This window comes from Pogoniulus pusillus, chromosome 19 (genome assembly GCF_015220805.1).
Source record: "Pogoniulus pusillus isolate bPogPus1 chromosome 19, bPogPus1.pri, whole genome shotgun sequence".
NCBI lineage: Eukaryota > Metazoa > Chordata > Aves > Piciformes > Lybiidae > Pogoniulus > Pogoniulus pusillus.
Window position 1 is genome coordinate 5,892,664 of NC_087282.1, and position 19,713 is coordinate 5,912,376.

The window sequence follows — 19,713 nt, forward strand, 5'->3', positions numbered from 1 at the left end:
ATTGCTTTCAGCTCCTCCTTGAAGGGCCACACTTTCTCTTCAGTGGAATGGATTGCCCCGAGGTAAACAGACATTGTATCGTTTCAATGTCCTTTTTTTTCCCCCCTTCCACCCAGGGAAAGAAAATGGAAGAAGTGCTGGCAACAGGCTATCCATCTGTCCAGGTACTTAAAAGGTGCTATTCCCTGGGGATTTATCTCCCAGCTTTCCTGAGAGGCACTGAAATACAGTCCCCAGTCTGCCATCAGAGATAGGGGACCTGTGTGGGATCACCCAGAACACCAATGCTTGACTTAGGAGCTGAAGCTACCTCTTTGAGCACAGTGGACCAGCACTTCCATAGTGAAACCAGACACACAAGCAACCTGCAAAAGGACTGTCAGCAAATTGATGCAAGGTGAGGAACCACAATCACCTTGTGATCCAAATGTTATATCACCATGGACCTGCAAATGTAATGTTCATCTAGAACAATGCAAAATACTCAGTTTTGCAGCCCAGAACTGGTGCAAACCTTGCTGCTATTATGTGCTAAGAGACATCCAAGCACTTTTGTTAGTCTCCTTTTGCAACAGCAATTTAATTCAGCAAACCCCTTTGTCATTTAAAAGGAGCACAACTCTTTGCCACCCAGAGCCTCTCTGCAAGTGGATTCCCTCTGGCCATCAGAGGTGGACCACAAATACTCTCCATCCTCAAAAGGACCAAAGGAGGCTGAAGCCATCATGCAGCCTTGCTCAGTTCAGTAAGACTCTCGGTGAAAGCAGAAGTCTCTCCATTGGATTCCTTCTCAGAGGAGTTTACATTTAGAATCATAGAATCAGCCAGGTTGGAAGAGACCTCCAAGATCATCCAGTCCAACCTAGCACCCAGCCCTGCCCAGTCAACCAGGCCATGGCACTAAGTGCCTCATCCAGGCTTTGCTTCAACACCTCCAGGGATGGTGACTCCATCACCTCCCTGGGCAGCCCATTCCAATGCCAATCACTCTCTCTGACAACAACTTCCTAACAACATCCAGCCTAGACCTTCCCTGCCACAACTTGAGACTGTGTCCCCTTGTTCTGTTGCGGCTTGCCTGGTAGAAGAGCCCAACCCCCACCTGCCTACAGCCTCCCTTCAGTTGTAGTTGTAGACAGCAATGAAGTCACCTCTGAGCTCACTTATTGCAGGGTCTTAGGAAGAGGGGATATGGCTAAGTGATCACATTTCAGTGCCAAATAAGCACTTTTGTCCTAGACATCCAGCACCATTTAAGAGGTAACTCAGCTCTGAGGACTCTCCTTTTGTTCCTTTCCTAAAGAGCATCCTGGCTTAGATGTGTGAGCCTTGCCTGGAAGAGGAAGAACATCCCAAATTGAGAGTGGGGTTAGCTCTGGTCAATCCTCTTGGGAAAGCTTGGTACAAATGTACCCAATAGGTTTTCCCTCACTTCTCTAATGTACCTGCAATTATTTCTAATTGAGTGTGGCAGGCAGGCAGCAGTGACCTGCTGTAGCACATACAGGTCCTGCACAGCAAAATGCTCAAGAGAATCACAAGCAGTGAGACAGTACAAAATTGCATTCTAAAATTTCATGTTATTTCCTCTTTCCTGTGCCCATCAAATGGCTGAAAGGCAAGAACAAGGCAAACCAGGCAAGGGGACATGCTGTCAGCTCAGAACACGAAACCTGGCAAACACCAGCCAGGAAGATTTGCCCTTGACAAGGAAGAGTTGATTGATACAGCAAAGACAAGCCAGAAGAGCAATCATCAGTGATATGGCTGCTGATTACAGCCCTTCAGTAGGTGGAAGTGAGCCCTGCCAGGACTAGGCATTGCTGTGGGTTTTGTCCTTAGCAGAGGATTCAGTAGCAAGAAGAACCACCAAGGCAGGTCTGGCTGCTTTGGCAAAAGCAGGCAAGTTCCTGTGGAAGCTTCTCTTGTGCCTTTTTCTTTCCCTCCCTCCTTAGATTGAAGAAAACACCTCGGGGAGGTTGGGAAGATGAAACTGAACTAAAAACTGCTCTGAAGTTTCTGAAAAATAAACACACACCCCCCAAAAAAAAAACCCAACCAAACATCCTAGTCTGGTTTTTACAAGCAGCTACAAATGTTCAAATGGGAACTGAAGTCCCCAGCCCTTTAATAAGTGATGCAGAAGATAAAACACTGAAAGGAAAAGTGAAGCCAGAAGACTTGAAAAGCTTCTGACGACTCCCTGGAGGCAGGGATGACCCAAGCCCTAGCACACGGAGTTGCAAAAGCTGATGCTGAACAGTAGTTTTCTTCTTCAGAAAGTGGCCAGCAGGCAGCTGAGGTCCTGCAGGTCGTGTTTGTGTTCTGAAAACGCTGGGGGTTCACTGAAGAGCTGCATGAAAGCTAGGACAGAAGTGGAACCAACACCACCTAGGGACAGTACATTGTACCTCAGCGACTTTAAACAAAATAAATCAGCATCACAGAATGGTTTAGGTTGGAAGGGACCTCAAAGATTCATCTAGTTCCAACCCCCTGCCATAGGCAGGGACACCTCCCACTAGAATTAAAACCAACACCCCACCAGGTTCTCCTTTGGAAGCAAATATTTCTCTACAAACCCAGAACTTTCAACTTCAGCCTCTCCCCCCACCATAGGCAGGGACACCTGTGGCCAGTAGGATGAGGGAGGTTATTCTGCCCCTGTACTCAGCACTGCTCAGGCCACACCTTGAGCACTGTGTCCAGTTCTGGGCCCCTCAATTCAAGAGAGATGTTGAGGTCCTGGAAGGTGTCCAGAGAGGGACAATGAAGCTGGTGAGGGGCCTGGAGCACAGCTCTGTGAGGAGAGGCTGAGGGAGCTGGGGGTGTGCAGCCTGCAGAAGAGGAGGCTCAGGGCAGAGCTCATTGCTGGCTGCAGCTCCCTGAAGGGAGGCTGTAGCCAGGTGGGGTTGGGCTCTGCTGCCAGGCAGCCAGCAACAGAACAAGAGGACACAGTCTCAAGTTGTGCCAGGGGAGGTCTAGGCTGGATGTTGTTAGGAAGTTGTTGTCAGAGAGAGTGATTAGCATTGGAATGGGCTGCCCAGGGAGGTGGTGGAGTCGCCATCCCTGGAAGTGTTCAAGCAAAGCCTGGCTGGGGCACTTAGTGCCATGGTCTGGTTGACTGGATAGGGCTTTGATCACATTCTGTGCTTCTGTGCTCCACAACTTCCCTGGAGGTGTTCAAGGCCAGGTTGGATGAGGCCTTGAGCAGCCTGTTCTAGTGGGAGGTGTCCCTGCCTATGGCAGGGGGTTGGAACTGGATGAACTTCGAGGTCCCTTCCAACCTAAACCATTCTGTGACTCTTTTCTGCTGATAATGATCACAGTCTCTTTCAATGGCCCTTACTCATCATGAGATGGTCTGGGTTTGGTGTGGGTTTTTTTGTGGGGTTGTTTTTTGTTTGGGTTTTGGTTTGGTTTTTTTTTCCTCCCTCAGTATCTGAGTGTTTCAAGGGTTGAGTTTTTGAATCACAACTATTCCAGCTCGGCTTAGTTTGCATTCACACTACAAAAAGCATTTCTTGCTTTCAGTCCCTTCTCTCTTTTCAACTTGCACTTCATTCAACTCTTCTCCCAGAAGAGCAGAATTAGGCAGTGCTTTCTTTTCTGTCCTTAACAGGATTGTCACATCCCCAGCTGCACTCACGACAATTCCTGGCTCTCAAGAGAGTACCCAACCTTTACATCTCCCATTTCCGTTAAGTGCTCAATGCTGCATCCGCATTCCTGAGCCATCCACCAACCCTCACATCTCTTTTCAGCCTTCAGCACTTTGGGGCTAGACACTCAATACGCTCCAAGAGGCAAACCTCAAGAATGCCAGCTCAGGATGAGCCCATTCCCAAGAGTTGTCTTCCAATTCTCCAGGCTCCAAATGGCTTGTTGGCAAGACTCAAGCTTTACATCAGTGTTTTTTTGCTCTGGTGCTCAAAAACTGAGCACCATAAAAGGGCCTATTAGCTGAAGAAGAAATGGCCATTCTGCCTGCCTAAGAACCTGGCTGCTCACCCTGCAGCAGCCAGTGCAGGGACTGTCAGAGCAGCTGCCTCCAAGGGGCTGTTCATAGAATCAACCAGGTTGGAAGAGACCTCCAGGCTCACCCAGTCCAGCCTAGCACCCAGCCCTAGACAATCAACCAGACCATGGCACTAAGTGCCCCAGCCAGGCTTTGCTTGAACACCTCCAGGGATGGTGACTCCACCACCTCCCTGGGCAGCCCATTCCAATGCCAATCACTCTCTCTGACAACAACTTCCTCCAATATCCAGCCTAGACCTGCCCTGCTACAAGTTGAGACTGTGTCCTCTTGTTCTATTGCTAGTTGCCTGGCAGCAGAGCCCAACCCCACCTGGCTGCAGCCTCCCTTCAGGTAGTTGCAGACAGCAATGAGCTCTGCCCTGAGCCTCCTCTGCTGCAGGCTGCACACCCCCAGCTCCCTCAGCCTCTCCTCACGGGGCTGTGCTCCAGGCCCCTCACCAGCTTCATTGCCCTTCTCTGGACACCTCCCAAGTACATTTTTACTACCCACCACCCTGTGCTTGGACCTCTGTCCACAGAGATGTAAAGCCAACTGCTGGAGGCAAATTAAGACCCACAGCTTCACTTCTGCACCTGAGCAAAGGTTTATGGCTTCCACAACCTGTTGCACACACTGATCCATTTCAGAGTACAGCCCAATCATAGCTGCACTAGCCATAGAAGAAAAAAATGTCACTATGGCACAAGAATGAGCTTAAACCTCCCAAAATTGCCTTGTTATGTAAAATTACACAGCTGCTACTTTCTCTCTGTAGCAACTTAGCTTTCCCTTCTCTGCTTTCAGGATCCTGCTGCTTCTGGCTGCATTCAGAGTGGGGGGGGGAAAGCTAGGCAGGTCCCATTAGGTGATAAAAAACCTAACAAAAAACGAGTTAGGAACAGCTAAAATGCAGAGCCCAAAATACTTTGCTTGGGTTTTGGCTGTGGGTAGTGCTGTACACGGTGTTTTCAGAGCTGTTGTCCATGGGGAAGAGCAGGGAGTAAGGATCCCACATGCATCTCAGGGGACAGGCACCAGCAGTCCTACAACCATGCTTATCCCACAGCTCTCACCAGGCAGTTCCCATTCCCACTATGGGCTTTCTGGGAGCAGCTGTGCAGCAAAGTGCTGCAAGCATTTTCTCTTGGGGGACTCCCCATGAAACTTGGAAGGAAACTGGGGGGAGAAAGCAGCAGAATGTGTGTCCAGGAAAATATGTCTGATTTAGCTGGTCCTAAAGATCAAAAGGTGCTTAAAATAAAACCACTTTTCCTTTTAGATCTTGGGTTCCTTTTCTCTGCTATAGAGATCTGGTGCATGACACCAGGACACAGAGCTGTGCCACTGTCCCCTGGCCTGGGCCAGCCCTGGTGGCAGTCCTAAACAGCACTGTCTGCAGGGCAAAGGGAAGAACAAAGCCAGTTAACTCAAAAATGAGAGTGCATCTTCAAGGGTGTGACTGAGCTAAGGCAGTTCTTAGAAACAGAAATATCTTTAGAGCATGCACAAGCTGAAGTCTTTCACCTGATGATCTCAAGCTTTGGTTCCCCTGACCAAAATGGTGTCACCTAAGTGACCTTCTGGAGCATCTCAAGACAGATGCTTGCCCAGCTGCAGTCCATGCTCTTTCCTGGGCAAGTACTCCAGCAGCCTTCCTCCCTGCCTTCTCTCAGAGACAGCTCATGAAGGCAGCACAAACCAAACCCAATCCATGCTGCAGCATCTTCCCTCCCTTGACGACAGGGACCAGGAACTAAGACCTTCAGCAGCTCACCTGAGAGCAGCAGCAGGGATGCAACTCACAGCTCATCAGCAGTGTCAGCTCTAATTAACCAGGCTGTGATGATTTCATTACTGTTTCCAGTAGCCTTGATTAAAAACTAAGTGCTCATTTATTAAGAACACTGAGATAAATTAGCCTCTCTGTTTATCTCTGATTAAGGTGGAGCCTGAAGCTCTGAGCACAGCAGTCTCCATGCTGCAGCTCTCAGCATCACCCCATCTTCAACCTCCCTCCCTTTGGGGCTGCCAGAAACTTCTGCAGTTCCTCCACCCTCCATCTAGCTCAACTCTTCCCCCCAGTAAATCCTTTTCTCCTTTAAAGTCCTTCTTAAAACTCTTCTTTTCAAATACAAGTTACTTGGGATGAAAGTTTTTTTGGCAACACTGTAAGTTACTAATGAGCAGTAGAGTAGGAGCTATCTGGGCTTTTTCTCCCCAGCACACAAGCTTCCAAGAATAGTTACTTGGAAATGAGTGGAAGCATCTGTGCTTGTCTGTGCCTTGTGATCTACAAGAGTGAGTGTGGGGGGGAAATAATAGAAAAGGGAAATTTGAAGTCTGCCTTGCCCCTCCTCCAGCTAAAATAAGCAAAGGACAACAAGACCAGTGCTGTGTTCCCTGTAGATCAGAAGGAAGACAGTTCAGCAAGACCTATTAGCAAGCTCTGTCCTGGAGGCAGCTAAATATAACAATAAAGGGAAAAAGAAAACATTCTGAGAGAGAGATAAAATTAATCCCTTTTTTTGTGCTGGGCTATTTAAAAGGAGTAAGGCTTGAGTCACAGAAGAAGGAGTTTATTGGCACAAAGAAGCACAGGGAAAGAAAAGAGTGACCTGAGTGGAGTTACGCTCAAGGTTTTGCTTTGTGATGCAGTCTGACAAGACCTCGTTCAGCCTCAGGGAACATTTTTTAAGCTACTGTTACTCGGTTTTTCAGTATCAGTGCGCTTCAAACAGGAACAATGCCACTGGGGCTACAGGCATCATCCTAACTCACTTCCTACAGAGAATCCAATTGTATCTAGGATTTCAGGAGGCTCCCAGCTTGAGAGAAATGCTCAAAAGGAAGGAGCTGCAGAAGAGAAAGAAATGAAGTGTGAGATTGCATTACCTCTTTCCTAACAGAATCTGGAAAGAGATACAAAATCCACAGGAGAGTTCCTCTGTGGGTGTGTTCTCCACACAGATTACAGCTCCCTGCGTTTCATCTTTCCTGCTGCCAGTTACTTAAATCAAGGTGCTTCTCTTCACTGGGTGTTAAACAAATGCAGAGGGTTTGTGTTTCCTTTGTCCATCAAGAGCTAAAGCTGCCCTGAAATTGGGGAGAGGAGGGTGGCAATTTTGGGGAGTCTATCTCCGTTCAAAAGATTCCTCTCCACTTGGTTTTGACTCACTCCCAGCTTTTCACAGTATCATCAGGGTTGGAAGAGACCTCACAGATCATCAAGTCCAACCTTTACCACAGAGCTCAAGGCCAGACCATGGCACCAAGTGCCACGTCCAGTCCTGCCTTGAACAGCTCCAGGGACGGCGACTCCACCACCTCCCCGGGCAGCCCATTCCAGTGTCCAATGACTCTCTCAGGGAAGAACTTTCTCCTCACCTCCAGCCTAAATTTCCCCTGGCACAACCTGAGGCTGTGTCCTCTTGTTCTGGTGCTGGCCACCTGAGAGAAGAGAGCAACCTCCTCCTGGCCACAACCTCCCCTCAGGTAGTTGTAGACAGCAATAAGGTCTCCCCTGAGCCTCCCCTTCTCCAGGCTAACCAATCCCAGCTCCCTCAGCCTCTCCTCATAGGGCTGTGCTCAAGGCCTCTCCCCAGCCTCGTTGCCCTTCTCTGGACACGCTCAAGCATCTCAATGTCCCTCCTAAACTGGGGGGCCCAGAACTGAACACAGCACTCAAGGTGAGGTCTAACCAGTGCACAGTACAGGGGCAGAATGACCTCCCTGCTCCTGCTGACCACACCATTCCTGATGCAGGCCAGGATGCCACTGGCTCTCTTGGCCACCTGGGCACACTGCTGGCTCATGTTCAGGCAGTTATCAATCAGTACCCCCAGATCCCTCTCTGTCTGGCTGCTCTCCAGCCACTCCGACCCCAGCCTGTATCTCTGCATGGGGTTGTTGTGGCCAAAGTGCAGCACCCTGTGTGGGTCTGTGGTGATGGTGGAGCTGATAGACAAAAGGAGTAAGGGAGGAACAGAGCAAAGTAAAGTCACAAGTACTCACTTTCCGGACAAGCACTCAGGGGTCCAGAACTCTTCAGGCTCTTGTAAGAGAGAGGAAAAAAAAATGCATTTAAACAAAAGAGAGCCAGGAGACGATCTCCTGAAAGAACTCTCCTGAGCACTTGAGGAACTGACTGCCTTCAAGCAAGCCTTCTTTTATGAAATTGCCAGCTAATTACCCATCCCCTCGAAACGAGCACCTGGGACCTCTCTAATGCCTCAGCCCAAGAGCAGCTGCGACTGCCCTTAACAAATGGCACAAGTGGCAGTCCTAGCAACAAACGGGAGATGGGGAGAGGTTTGGAATGCCTTGGAGATGCTCATCAGCTGGCTGTGGCTCTGTCTGGGCACTGTCTGGGTTTTAAAGCTTTTAAAGCAAGTTGCTAGAATCACAGAATGTTAGGGGTTGGAAGGGACCTCTGGAGATCATCACTTCCAACCTCGCTGCCAAAAGCAGGATCACCTTGGGCAGGACTCACAGGAAGGCATCCAAGGAGGTTTTAAAAGTAATCATAGAATCAGCCAGGTTGGAAGAGACCTCCAAGATCATCCAGGCCAACCTAGCACCCAGCCCTATCCAGTCAACCAGACCATGGCACTAAGTGCCTCATCCAGTCTTTGCTTGAACACCTCCAGGGACGGTGCCTCCACCACCTCCCTGGGCAGCCCATTCCAATGCCAATCACTCTCTCTGTGAAGAACTTCCTCCTAACATCCAGCCTGTACTTCCCCCAGCCCAGAGGAGACTCCACAACCTCTCTGGGCAGCCTGTTCTGGTGTTCCATCACCCTCACCATATAAAATTGTCTCCTCGTGTTGAGGTGGAACCTTCCATGTTGCTGCTGGCAGCAAGGAGATAGTGACTAGAATAAGGAGCTAATTTATGTGCTTGCACTTCTGTGCTGCTTTCCTTCTGCTCAGCCAAGGCTGTTTGGAAGCAAGAGGTCTCATTTAAGTGATACCTCAGCAACTTGAAAAGATGCTCACCAAAGACTAAGCCAGAATCTAGAGAGATGCACCTGGTCTCACCGGGGTGGCTTTGGAGGGAAAACTGTTATTCCTGTCTTTAGAATCATAGCATTATAGGATCACAGAATGGTCTGGGTTGGAAGGGACCTCCAAAGGTCATCCAGTCCAACTGCCTCTGCAGTCAGCAGGGACATCCTCCACTAGAGCAGGCTGCTCAGAGCTCTGTCGAGCCTGACTTTGAACATCTCCAGGAATGGGGGCTCCAACCACCTCCCTGGGCAACCTGTTCCATCACCCTCATGGTAAAAAAAACCCTTGTTCCTAACATCCACTCTAAACCTGTTCTTCTCTAGTTTGAAGCCACTGCAGCCTTTTATAAACAGTATCTCCCCATCCTTCTTGTAGCCTCCTTCAGGTACTGGCAGGCTGCTATTAGGTGTCCTTGGAGCCTTCTCTTCTCCAGGCTGAACAACCGCAGCTCCCTCAGCCTGTCCTCCTTGCAGAGGTTTTCCAACTCCCTGATCATTTTCGTGGCCTTCCTCTAGACCCACTCCATCAGGTCCATATCCTTCCTGGTTTTTTACTCCTTTTAAATGAGCAGCATTATTATTGCCTCTGTTTTCCTAAAAATTCCCAGAATTTAGCCCCACCAAAAAGCAAAACAAAAAAAAAATAATACTAATGATCTGGTTGGGAACAGGCTGTCTCATTTCATACACTCAGAACAGCAGCACTTCTAATGCTGGCCAGAAATGGTTTTACATGTCTGGCCACTGCAGTTTACCTGATCCACACACACACATCTCACCTCCAGAAGCTATTATGAATCTTTAACTATAGGCAAAAGTGAAGCAGCCCAGGGCTACATCTAAATTTCTACAAGCTGGGCAGAGGTTTGTAAGCCTGGCAGGTTTTTAAACTCTTTCAGTCAGCTTAGAATGAAACTCCAACAGCCTTGAGAGCCTTGAATGGAAGGGGCTGTTAGTGAACAGTAATTATTATCAGCAACAGCATCTTAAGTTGCTGAAGCTGAGATGCTGGTACAGAATGTCTCCATAATTAAATATCAGGTCTTTCTGAGTCATATTGGAACGTTTGCTGTGAGTCAACTTGAAGCAAAACAACAAGTCCTGCAAACAAAGGATGCTTTTTTATCCCATGATCCGTGGCTTTGCCTTGGCATATACTGGGCAGTGCACTTCTAGAGCTAACGCTGAGCAGCCAGAGCTGCTGGAAGGTAAAGCAGCAACCACCATCAGCTGGACTCATTTACCAGAACACTTAAACCATCTCAGTGCATGTGAAACAAAACAAACAAAAGAAATGAAACAAGGTTCTTTTGCCTAAACGTTTGGGTTAGGGTTTTTATTTGATGTACTTTGTGCATTTTTTTACTACAGGGGAAAAAAAAAAGCAGCCCAACTGGAGACTAAACCAGCTCTGAGATTCTCATCTCCACCTTGGTCAGTCTGTTACTAATCAGCATCTCAGACAATAATGATTTTCTATGTAGCCAGCTTCTCAGAGCTGAAGCACAGGACTCAGAAGGTGTGCTGATGTCTGTGTTAAATGCTTTGACAGCTGTGAAAAACATGTCTCAGAGTGTTAGTGAGGGATAGCAGCACAAATCATGATGTTTTGATAGCATATTGGGAAGGTCTGCAGAGGGGTTACCCAAGACTGGAACCAGGCTAAGGGGACCTGCCACCAACTTCAGACAAACAGAAGGAGGATTAATGCTTCCAGGCTGGTGGATGTTGGCTTGGGATGCAGAGAGTCAGGAGGGAGGAGCCTTGGAAGAGGATGGGACTGTGCCAGAGACCTCCAAGTTCATCCAGTCCAACCTAGCACCCAGCCCTATCCAATCAATCAGACCATGGCACTAAGTGCCTCATCCAGGCTTTTCTTGAACACCTCCAGGCATGGTGACTCCACCACCTCCCTGGGCAGCCCATTCCAATGCCAATCACTCTCTCTGCCAACAACTTCCTCCTAATATCCAGTCTATATCTACCCTGGCACAACTTGAGACTGTGTCCCCCTGTTCTATTGCTGGTTACCTGGGAGAAGAGGCCACCCCCCACCTGGCTACAATGTCCCTTCAGGTAGTTGTAGACAGTAATAAGATCACCCCTGAGCCTCCTCTTCTCCAGGCTAAACAGCCCCAGCTCCCTCAGCCTCTCCTCTCCATTTCCCTCCCTTCTCCATCATATCCACCTCTTTCTCTCCTGCACAATGCATTTCCCCCAAACTCCTAACACCTGGGTTCTGTTGGAGTCTCCTCCCACCCCAGGTGTCACCACTTTGCACTCCCTGCCCACTCCCCTTTTCAATCTGGATTCTATTGAAGTCTCCTCCCACTCCAGGTGTCACCACTTAGCCCCCCCCACCCACTCCCCCTTATAAGTGGCCCCAGGACAAGCAAGCCCCAAGCTTGCCCACTTGGGCAGAAGGATCCTCCTTGGATCATCACTGGTGAGTGCTCTGTGGTGCATCACTGGGTGAATGGTGGAGGGGATTCAAAGGCTGGGGGGCCTGGTGGGCCCCCCAGCTAGATAGGGCCAGGACTCCTGATTGCTCTGATATCACTCACAGGTGCTGGGTAGGCTTCCTTAGGCTGAGTTTCTCTGTGTTGAGTTGTTTCTTTCAGCTCATTGAATGCACCATGTAGGTGACCTGTTGAAAGGGGTTTTTTTGTTATCACATGAAGCAAATGAGACTGCTTCAGGAGCCCAGCTGAGTTTTGACACTCACAGGATTGGGTCCTGTAGTGCTGGGCAGCCCAGTGCAACCAACCTGCTTTATGTTTGTTGCCTTTCCGTTCCATGGGGTGAAATTTCTTCTTCATTACCTTAAGGCAGAGCATACAGGAACCTCCTGACTCTCCTCCAGTCTGCTCAGTAGTTTATGTAGCTTTAGACTACAGAAAGCCTGGAGAAGAGGAGGCTCAGGGGTGATCTTATTACTGTCTACAACTACCTGAAGGGGCATTGTAGCCAGGTTGGGTTGGGCTCTGCTGCCAGGCAAGCAGCAATAGAACAAGGGGACACAGTCTCAAGTTGTGCCAGGGCAGGTCTAGGCTGGATGTTAGGAGGAAGTTGTTGGCAGAGAGAGTGATTGGCATTGGAATGGGCTGCCCAGAGAGGTGGTGGAGGCACGGTCCCTAGAGGTGTTCAAGCAAAGCCTGGAGGAGGCACTTAGTGCCATGGTCTGGTTGACTGGCTAGGACTGGGTGCTAGGCTGGCCTGGATGATCTTGGAGGTCTCTTCCAACCTGGTTGATTCTATGAAAGCAGGGCAAACACCTTCAGCTTGCGGTCTAAGCACAGACCCCAGAAAGCTGCAGATGAACATATGTGAACCCTCAGCTAGGATTCTTTAGGCTTCAAATGGTCTTATTTCCACCTCCCAGGAACCATTCACCCAGCCCCATCTCAAAGCACAACCTTCTGACTTGAGTTCAAAGCACAACCTCCTGAGCGAGCTCTCAACCACTATTTTGGGCAGAGCATTCCAGTCCATAACTGGTTCCTACCAGGCTGGTTTGTGTCTAGGCAGGTTTTAGCATCAGGAATGTTTTTTCTTGTAATGGAGTGGAAAATTCCAGCACCATGGTTACATTTTTGGTAGCAAGTGTTTGTACAGTTACAGTCTGGCTGCCGAGCAGTGTGAGAGCCCAGCTGCTGCCAAAGCCTGCCAGCATGGCTAGTGCCAGCTCTGTTAGAACTTCAGCTTTGCAATCACAGTCCAATTACCCAACACCACCGAGGCAGAGCCTGAGAATGATTCTTTGCAGCCACTGCTTTCAGATCTGTTTAAAGACTTCTCTACAGCAAAGCATTGCATGGCACTCAGCAAAAGGAATCATAGAATCAACTAGATTGGAAGAGAGCTCCAAGCTCATCCAGTCCAACCTAGCACCCAGCCCTGGCCAATCAGCTAGACCATGGCACTAAGTGCCCCAGCCAGGATTTGCTTCATCACCTCCAAGGACAGTGCCTCCTCCACCTCCCTGGGCAGCCCATTCCAATGCCAATCACTCTCTCTGACAACAACTTCCTCCTAACATCCAGCCTAGACCTCCCCTGGCACAGCTTGAGACTGTGTCCCCTTGTTCTGTTGCTGCTTGCCTGGCAGAAGAGACCAACCCTCACCTTTGATGTGCTCATTTGCAGTCACCTGTGGGCTGCAGTGGCTGAGAACACACTGCAGGTCCCCAGGCTGCTTTGAACATTTGTAAGTGACTTTGGCTTCTGCCTGAAGCAAAGGAAATCTAAAGGCAAGTGCTAGGATAAATACATATGGCCTCCAGGTGAGCTGATGAACCCTTGCTGTGTTGGTAAGGCATGGAGGAACACAGGAGAAAACTGCCCAATGATCTTCACAGTGCTGCAGGTCAGAGATAGAGAAGGGGTGAGAGAAGGAACCTGAGACCTCATCAATCACAGGATGTCAGGGGTTGGAAGGGATCCAAAGAGATCATCCAGTCCAGGCCCCTGCCAGAGCAGAACCATACAATCTAGCTCAGGAACACATCCAGACAGGCCTTGAAAGTCTCCAGGGAAGGAGGCTCCACAACCTCTCTGGGCAGCCTGTGCCAGTGCTCTGGGACCCTTACAGTCAAGAAGTTCCCCCTTAGTGCTGAGCTGGAACCTCCTGTGCTGCAGCTTCCATCCATCGCTGCTTGTCCTATCCCAGGGAGCAGTGAGCAGAGCCTGTCCCCCCCTCCTGACCCCCAGCCCTCAGATAGTTATAAACTATAAATAATAAATCCCCTCTCAGTCTTCTCCAGATTAAACAGCCCCAGGCCCCTCAGCCTCTCCTCATCAGGCAGTGCTCCAGTCTCCTCATCATCCAACCAGTCTAGGTTTAAAACTTCCAATATAAATGGCATCCAGACAAGGCCTGAGAGCTCAGCCATCAAGAGGGAACAAATTGTCTCCTTTTCTGACACAGGAGAGAGAATCTGCATCAGCAATTGCTTCAGAGCTGTTAGGGGAGTAAGTTTGGTAGGTGGAAAATGGTTCTTCTTGGTTCCCTTGGAGAAGCTGGACAACCATTCACAGCACCAGGCACCAGCCTGGTTCCCTTCAGTGTGTGCTTTGAGAACTTCTCAGGCACACAACAAAAGCATCATCCACGGCCCTGACTCTGGAGTCTCTGTTATCCAAAGCTGTCCTGCTATGAACAGGCTCCTAATGCACAACTGGGATCTAATTTCTCTTCTGATCAGCATTAGACACTTCCCAAATATTGACCAGATGCAGAAGTGGCATTGCCATGGCAACACACTTTTAAACCAAACATGCTCTTGTTCTAAGAGGCACAACTGAGAGAGAAGAGGCAGTAAAGCTTGATGTTACAAATGATCCACAGGACCAGTTCAAGACTGTGGAGCATCAGGAGACCCTGGGAGAGGATGTCCATGAGGCAGATCCTCATGGGTATGCAAGGATGGACTCCACGACTCAGTGCTGAGGCAGTGAGGTTATAGAGAGCCAAGTAAATAAAGTGGTAGAAAGCAATCTAAGAGAAAAGAATTAACAGCAGCATCACAAAGGACCACACTTGGTGACAAAGCTGACAGACCCCAGACCAACTGTGCCTCAGGACACAGGTATTTTGGTGATTACTGAGTTAGAATCATAGACTCAGTCAGGGTTGGAAGGGAACATAGGATCATAGGATGTTAGGGGTTGGAAGGGACCCAAAGAGATCATCGAGTCCAACCCCCCTGCTGGAGCAGGACAATACTAACTAACACAGATCACAGAGGAACACATCCAGACAGGCCTTGGAAGTCTCCAGAGAAGGAGGCTCCACAACCTTCCTGGGCAGCCTGTGCCAGTGCTCTGGGACCCTTACAGTCAAGAAGCTCCCCCTTGTGTTGAGGCAGAACCTCTATAAGTATCATACAGTTCCAACCCCCCTGCCATGGGCAGGGACACCCTACCCTAGATGAGGCTGCCCAGAGCCACATCCAGCCTGGCCTTAAGCACCTCCAGGGATGAGGCCTCAGCCCCCCCTTATTTATTGTTTGCAAGTTTGATTGAACCTAGGCAAAATATGAAGAAGTGTTTGGCTTGAGCAGGTTTTATTTGAGCAAAACAGAATGAGGAGGATTTAAAGTCTTGGTTCCATTTTGCCTCACTGTTCCAAATCCACCAAATCATGACATGCTTTTTCTGTCAGCAACTTTCCTGCTCCCCTGGGTACAAATGACCCTGGCACAAATGCCAACATCACCTATTTCTATTTAGATTCATAGAAATCAATTTCAACCCAAGCAACTAGCAGCAATTTATTCCTGAAGCCCTCTGTAAGCTCTCAAGATGTCAGCTGCTCCCTTCTAGCCTCTCAGGTCACAGTTTGCAGGCATTAACCATTATTTTAGCTAACCTGGTGCCCTGCATCATAAAATCATGGAATGGTTTGGGTTGGAAGGGCCCTCCAAAGGTCATCCAGTCCAACCCCTCTGCAGTCAGTTGTTAGTAGAGCAGGTTGCTCAGAGCCTTGTCAAGCCTGACCTTGAATAGCTCTAATGATGGGACCTCAACTACCTCCCTGGGCAACCTGTTGCAGTGTTCCACCATGCTCACGGCAAAGAACTTGTTCCAAACCTCCAATCTAAATCTTCTCTTCCCTAAATTCAAACCACTGTCCCTTGCCCTATCCCTTCAGGCCTTTGTAAACAGTCCCTCTGCAACCTTGTAGCCTCCTTCAGGTACTGGCAGGCTGCTGTTAGGTTTCCCTTGAGTCAAACAACCTCAGGTCTCTCAGCCTGTCCTCCAGCCCCCTGATCATTCCAGACTCCTCTTTCCAGAACCCCTCCACTTCTGCTGTGAGCCACATAAGTAGGCTTTTAACACCACAAAACACCATGACTTAGATAAACCTGACAAGGTTAAGTTTCTCAAAGAGGTAAAAATAAATGGGCTCATGTCAGATCCTGAGTCACAGCTGGCAGCGACTGGATGCTGTGATGGATGATCAGCCTTTGGGGAGCTGGCTGGCTAATGAAACACTGCCATCAGTTTCAGCAAACCTTTGTACCTCTGCACCCAAGGGAAATGACATAACCCAGCCACGACACAGCAGCAGATTTCCCAGAAGGTTCCTTATAAAGCAGCATTTATTACATCTGCAACCTGCAGCCTCAGAGTGAATCCTCACACCTGCAGGTCCCATCCAGGCCAGGAGAAGAGCACCCACGAGGAAGCCATTTCTGAGCTGCACATCTGGAACATTAACAGAGCCACAGAAGTCATGTCTATAACACCCAGAGGTGTGCTGGGCTTTTCAGGCTGGCAATTAGCAACACCAAGCGATCCCAGCTGATTCTTCCAGCCTAATTTACAAAGCATCATCAAGCTGAGGATCACTGCAGAGGGAAGAGCAAAACCCACAAGCCACTCTGACACAAGACTGGCAGCCAAATCTTTAGAGGGCAGATGGGCAGGGAGGTGGTGGGAGAAGCACAGGCTCATGAGGACAGGGTACTCTGACAACAACTTGCTTCAAGATGTTCCTCTGCATTTCCCCAGAAGGCTGCCTTGGTTTAGTGCCAATGGCTGCAGAAAGGGACAGACTCAAAATCAAAGCACTGTGGGATCTGGTCCTGGCCTAACCAGTTCACTACCTCTTTGACCTTCAGCAAATCAAGTTCCTTAGGTAATTTTCAAGTATGAAAACAGACAACTGTATTTCTTCTGCCTTGTGGATAATTTAGCTGTCCAGCATCCCTAATCCTACTCTCCAAGTTCATAGAATCAACCAGGTTGGAAGAGACCTCCAAGCTCACCCAGCCCAAGACAATCAGCTGGACCATGGCACTAAGTGCCCCAGCCAGGCTTGGCTTCAACACCTCCAGGTATGGTGACTCCACCTCCCTGGGCAGCCCATTCCAATGCCAATCACTCTCTCTGCCAACAACTTCCTCCTAACATCCAGCCTAGAGCTCCCCTGACACAACTTGAGACTGTCCCTTTGTCCTCTCTCTAGCAAGAGCTTCCTCCTAATATCAGAAATGTGTGCTTGTCTCTAAGCACCTGGATACAGGCTTACAGAGAGCTCTGGTGCCTCCAGCATAAGGAGGACACCACACTCTACTGGAGTGGGTCCAGAGGAGGCCATGAAGATGATTAGAGGGCTGGGGTACTTCTCCTGTGGGGACAGGCTGAGAGACTTGACATTGTTCAGCTTGGAGGAGGCTCAGGGCAGAGCTCATTGCTGTCTACAACTATCTGAAGGGAGGCTGTAGCCAGGTGGGGGTTGGGCTCTGCTGCCAGGCAAGCAGCAACAGAGGAAGGGGACACAGTCTGAAGCTGTGCCAGGGCAGGTCTAGGCTTGATCTTAGGAGGAAGTTGTTGTCAGAGAGAGTGATTGGCATTGGAATGGGCTGCCTAGGGAGGTGGTGGAGTCTCTGTCCCTGGAGGTGTTGAAGATAAGACTGGCTGAGGCACTTAGTGCCATGGTCTGGTTGGTTGGCTAGGACTGGGTGCTAGGTTGGACTGGATAATTTTGGAGGTCTCTTCCAACCTGATCAATTCTATGACCTTACAGCAGTACCTGAATTGGGCTACATGAAAGCTGGGGAGGGACTTTTTATAAGGGTTTGTAGTGACAGGATGAGAGGGAATGGATTGAAGTTAGAGGAAGATAGGTTTAGATTGAATATTAACAATTTCCAGTGAGGATGGTGAGACACTGAAACAGTTTGCCCAGGGAGGTCATGGTTGGCCCCTCCCTGGTGGTCAAAACCAGTTTGGGTGAGACCTTGAGCAAGCTGTTCTAGTGGAAGGTGTCTGCCTACACCGAGAGGTGGAACTAGATGATCTTTGAAAGGTTACTTCCAACCTAAACCATTCCAGGAGATGAAACCATAGCTCTCTCCTCATGAAGAATGATTCCTCTTGCACAGAAAAAGAGGAAACAGAAAAGAGGCTTTCTGGGGTCACAAATCTGGCAGTTGTAACCAACTGAATTGCAAATTCACACACAGTTTGTTGTTCTCCATGGCACTCTGCAACAGAACTTCCCTCTCCTGTGCCCAAAAGGCATCCTGCCAACAGCAGCAGCATGACACCCACTTAACTGGCCTTACACAGCAGGATTTTAGCCTGCATCTTCTCCCAGCAGACTCAATTAGTCCCTCACTCTTTCTCCACTGGGGATAGGTGACTGATTTATTTTTCCTGTCCTTCTCATAGTTTAAGAACACAGAATAAAACCTGTCCCAAGAACACTGGAGGGTATGAGGTTTATGAAGATCACCTGCTGAGCAATGGATTTACTTTCCCCCAAATAGGGACAAATTGACAGGCAAATGGATTGCCAAGCCAGGCTATCTGTGCATTTTAACAGCATAAGTGCTAATTTCTGGTAATAGCTGGCTCAATCACACCCCCAGTCCTGCTGTTCTCACATCACCAGACTAGCCTGTGACTAAACTCATCTGTTGTTTCAGAAAGCAATGCTTTAGCAAGGATGTATATTGCCTTCTTCCTATATTCCAAATGCATACTGATTTACTCTTAGATTCCCTACAGGGACAAGCTGGAGGCCAGCTTTTGCATCTTCTACCTGATTTATCTTGCAGATCACCTCCTCTTGGCAGCTGTGGTGCTCAGACTCCTTTCCCCAGGTAGGATCTGTGTGCATAGCTCCAGACTCTCAGTCTGTCCTAGAACTTGCTGTGCCAGCAAACATTAAAGACTGCAAACAGTCCCCATGGCAATTACACAGGACAGAGCAAGCTGCACATCAAGCCAAACAGTTAATTGAAAACAAAGACCACATCACACCTCACATTCAAATCCTTTTGCTGACAATTACCAGGGTTAATATTTAATGGTGTGCCTCAGGTTAATTTGGCATTCACTTCTGTGTTTTGAGGGGGGGAAAAAAAAAGCTCAAGACAGCATTGTGTACTTCCATACATGAGAAGAGGCAGTTGGGGCTGTTCAGTCTGGAGAGGAGAAGGCTCTGAAGTGACATTATTGTGGCCTTTCAGTATCTTAAGGGGGCCTAAAAGGAAGCTGGGGAGGGACTTTTTAGGATGTCAGGTAGGGATAGGAGTGGGGGGAATAGAACAAAGCTGGAAATGGGTAGATTCAGAGTGGATGTTAGGAAGAAGTTCTTCAGCATGAGGGTGGCGAGAGCCTGGAATGGGTTGCCCAGGGAGGTGGTGGAAGCCTCATCCCTGGAGGTATTTAAGGCCAGGCTGGATGAGGCTCTAGATAGCCTGATGTAATATGAGGTGTCCCTGCCCATGGCAGAGGGGTTGGAACTGGCTGATCCTTGTGGTCCCTTCCAACCCTGACTGATTCTCTGATTCTCCATGCGCATCCAGAAGCACTCTGCTTTTAACCTGCATCCCTCACATCCACAGCAAGAAGCTCCCCAGGGAAGTGGTTAAATCCCTTTCCCTAGGAGTGCTTAAAAGATGAAGAAATGTGATGTTGAGGGATGTGGTTTAGCACTAGACTTGACAGAGTTAGATAATGGTTCACAGGATGTCAGGGGTTGGAAGGGACCCAAAGAGATCATCGAGTCGAAGCCCTTGCCAGAGCAGGACCAGACAATCTAGCTCAGGTCACACAGCAACACATCCAGACAAGTCTTGAAAGGCTCCAGAGAAGAAGACTCCACAACCTCTCTGGGCAGCCTGTGCCAGTGGTCTGTGATCCTTACAGTAAAGAAATTCTCCCTTGTG

The 19,713-nt window shown here is 49.0% G+C and overlaps 1 long non-coding RNA gene across 1 annotated transcript; it reads right to left on the bottom strand.

The window, feature by feature from the left end:
- Positions 1-6,581: 6,581 nt before the first annotated feature.
- Positions 6,582-8,095, bottom strand: LOC135183811 (uncharacterized). Its single transcript, XR_010305729.1, has 2 exons — positions 8,033-8,095; positions 6,582-6,874 (listed from the first exon to the last, which is right to left on the bottom strand). It is a non-coding gene; the product is annotated as an uncharacterized LOC135183811 (long non-coding RNA).
- Positions 8,096-19,713: the final 11,618 nt, after the last annotated feature.